Here is a 3,617-nt window from a genome sequence, read left to right on the forward strand (position 1 = left end):
CACACATATATATATATATATACACACATATATATATATCATATCGATCCTCCTGCCTCAGCTTCCCAAGTGCTGGGATTATAGGCGTGTGCCACCACACCCAGCTTACAAAAATTTAATAGAAGAAAATAATCAGAGATTTTCATACATACATACATGCACACATTCCTGTGGGAAAGATACATATAGCGGTGTATCTTGGTAGTTAGGAGTGATAACATCTTGGCAGTTAGAAGAGGAAAGGACTAGATGGAGTACAAAGATGACTTCATGCCTGGTATGGTGGGGCACATTTGTAATCCCAGCTACTTGGGAGGCTGAGGCAGGAGGATCACAAGTTTGAGGCCAACCTGGACAACTTAGTAAGACCTGTCTCTGAAAATAAAAAAGGCTAGGAATGTAGTTTAGTGGTAGCATGTTCCTGGGCTCAAAGCCTAGTAATACTGCAAAAAGGGATGGGGCTTCAGCTGTGTATATGACATGTTTTTTAAAGATCTGAGGAAAACAACAGTGACTGGGTGATAAGCAGGTAGTAGAGATAGTGAGTATAGTCTGCTTTTTTTTAAAAAAAGTTTAGATGGAGAAAGAAAGGAGACTGCATGATGTCTGGAGAAAGACACTGTATCAGAGGCCTTATTCACTCAACATTTTCATGATGACATTTACTTATCCATCCATCCATCTTTTTTTTATTTGATTCATTTCAAAGAAAGTTTCAGGCATCAGTATGCATCATTAGGAAAGTTTTTGGATTAGATAAGAGAGATGAACACATGAACTGAGAGGAGGACAGAGTTTAAGGTGTGGTTGAAAGAAAATAATTGTTTAAACCCTGAAAGAAGCAGTGAGCTTTGACCTTTGAAAAAGAGGAAAAGATGGTAGAGGCATGGGGATGTTGAAGGCGGCCTCAATGTTTTCTCCTAGAAAAAGGAGGTAGAAAACATTTGTTAGGAATGTGTGTTCTGAGTTGACTGGGTCTTAAATAGAAAGACAAAGACAAAGTATATTTACTGGAGAAAATGAGAGAGGAAATTGATCAAAGACAAGTGAAGGGATCTATATAGCTTCTGAGGGTCCAGTTGATCCTGAATCTTCAGCAGCACAAGGCTCTACATCATACAATTTTCTTCAGACCTGTCATTTGAGAAGGAAGATCAAGAAAAGCAGACCATAGAATAATCTAGGTTGGATGCAGGACAGGTGCAAGGTAATTAGTCTGCTTGGCATTACTACAATGAAATGCCAAAGGCAAGTAATTTATAAAGAGAAAGAGTTTATTTAGCTCACAGTTTTAGAGGTTCCAAGTCCAAGATGAGGAGACTTATGAGAGGACACCGTTGGCTTTCAGTGAGGGCAAGTAGGTGGTGGCACATCATGGTGGGAGATCATATGGGCACAAATACTCACATCTAGAACAAGAGCAGAGGAAAAAGAGAAGATAGGTAGGTAAGACCATGCTTGCTTCTTTTATAAGAAGAGAACTACCAGGGGTCACACATGAACTACCCCATGTCCCTACCGACCTAAAGACCTCCCATTAGGCTTCACCCAAAGGTTCCACCTCCTCCTGGGAACCAAGCTTCTATTCACAATGAATCCTTGGGGAACATTCAGACCACACCCCTAGTCATGGGTTTCAGGCAGTCAATAGTCTCAGGCAGGATAATGGAACTAAAAGAGTCTAGAAAAGGCTGTAGAACCAGAATAAAATGAAGAGGTCAATGTATCTCAGTTCTCATGAAACGGAAAAGCAGTTCCTCAGCTGAGAAACAAATCTAGAGAGAGCCCTTATCCTAACTAGGCTGATTGCTGCCACTCCAGACACAGAGGCACACAAAAATGCTTCTAGTCATTTATGCTCTCATTTTTTAAAATGGTTTAGCGCTTTCTTATATCAGTGGTTTGTTACTTTCTTATGTCTGCCTATTACGATGAAGCCTCTTTTCTCACTTCCTGTGCCTATTACTACAAACTATGTAATCATTCTTTCTGCTGAGCTATCTGGGTCAATTATTCCAGTATAAATAAATTTACCTTCTGAAACTTTTTTTCATAAAAGCATAGAGTTTATTTCCTTGTCTTGAGTTGAAGGACTCTCCTTTAAGGCGAGTGTTTGTCTTTCACATTTCTTGGGTTGAGGCCGTTCATTCTCCTATAAACTGTGTTGAAGGGTAGAGGGAGGGCATTTGATTGACGCTTCACTGCTACTTCCAGCCCCTCACTCTCTGTCAGGTAAAATCTCATTCTTTCCTTATGGCTTCCCTCTACCTTTCTTCCTCACAGCCACTAACCAACATCCTGGTCACTTTTCTTCTTTCACCTAAAGACTTCATCCCGCCTCCCAACTCTATCTTAGGATTTGGTGTCAGCAGCAGAGCCAGTATTTTAGCTTCCTAATTGCTGAACCTCCTTAACCTTTGTGACCATCTCCTCCATCTCCTTAAATTGTCTGCTTCCCAGAAACACATTGTGTACCTTGTCATCTCCGAGACGTCACACCTCAGTAATCCTAAATTCCAAGGTCTCCCCTTCTGACTATTTCTAACTTTGATAAAAATGTTCAGGTTTCTTATTCTCAGTACTTGTGATCAGTATTAATCAATAACAGGGAGACATTTCAGGAGCTGACATGATCATCTCTACCCATATTTAGATAACTGACAGTTTACAAGGAACATATTTGGGATTTTTTGGTCTTTATTTTCAAGGGTCTTAGCCTCCAGCAAGTATAAGTGATATCTTGGCAACTTTATATATAACAGACAAAAGGAAAATGAGCTGGTGTAGAGTTCACATACCAGTCAATTGTGATTATATCACTCTCAGAATAACATGAAGACAAATAGCAACTTTTTTAAAAAAAATCTCTCCTCTAGAATCTTTGGGCTGTGATTTTTTTTTTTTAATTTTGTTTTTTGAGGCCTCATTAGAACCACAAAGCTAAGGAAATTCTTGCTTTCCTTGTGTAGGGTGAAATAACTTAGTGTCTCCATAGTTACTAAAAAAAACCCACAGAAATTAATTTGGTAAAGATTACATACACTGTGTTGGTTAATAAATGGTTAGTACTGTGTGTTCCAAGCAGAACTGGATTACTCAACAGGTACATTGTTTGGGGCGCTGGCAAAGTTAGAACACACAAAAATGCATACGAAACTTTTAAGAGTTTGATATTTGTCATTTCTGATTCAAATTACACAGTGGTTTTCTCTGTGGGAAAATCAGAAGTTTGTTGCTTTTCCTAATACTCTGCAATTTAAAAAAAAAATCACATGGGATGGTTGTCTTATTATTGTTAGTGCTTAGGATCTTTGAAGGTTTTAATCAGGCCCTGATGTCAGAGGCCACTGTGGTTCCACCTAAGTATTTTTATTCTTTTTGCATTCCTATACTTGAATGTTGAGGTGTGGTCAACATTTTGAAGGAGGTTTGGCCAAGAAGTGACTGGTAGAGATCTGTTTGTTTCTGGCCTGTTCCACTGCTTTGCCAAAAAATATTGTCATTGGTTGATATAAGCAGTGGGCTTCTCTTAGAGGATATGGTCCAGGTAGAAAAGGACTCTCACAAAACTCAAACAGATTCCCAATCTTTTTTTTTTTTTTTTTTTTTTTTTTTTT

The 3,617-nt window shown here is 38.8% G+C and overlaps 1 long non-coding RNA gene across 1 annotated transcript in view; it reads right to left on the reverse strand.

The window, feature by feature from the left end:
- Positions 1-1,350: 1,350 nt before the first annotated feature.
- Positions 1,351-3,617, reverse strand: part of LOC104866350 — a 2,613-nt gene continuing 346 nt past the window's right edge. Inside the window, exons 2-3 of the long non-coding RNA XR_781425.1 lie at positions 2,035-2,159; positions 1,351-1,409 (exon numbers count right to left, since the gene is read on the reverse strand). This is a non-coding gene — a long non-coding RNA (uncharacterized LOC104866350). The remainder of the gene's footprint in view (positions 1,410-2,034; positions 2,160-3,617) is intronic.

The sequence above is a fragment of the Fukomys damarensis genome, unplaced genomic scaffold (assembly GCF_012274545.1).
Source record: "Fukomys damarensis isolate Sample0158 unplaced genomic scaffold, DMR_v1.0_HiC HiC_scaffold_11, whole genome shotgun sequence".
Taxonomy (NCBI): domain Eukaryota; kingdom Metazoa; phylum Chordata; class Mammalia; order Rodentia; family Bathyergidae; genus Fukomys; species Fukomys damarensis.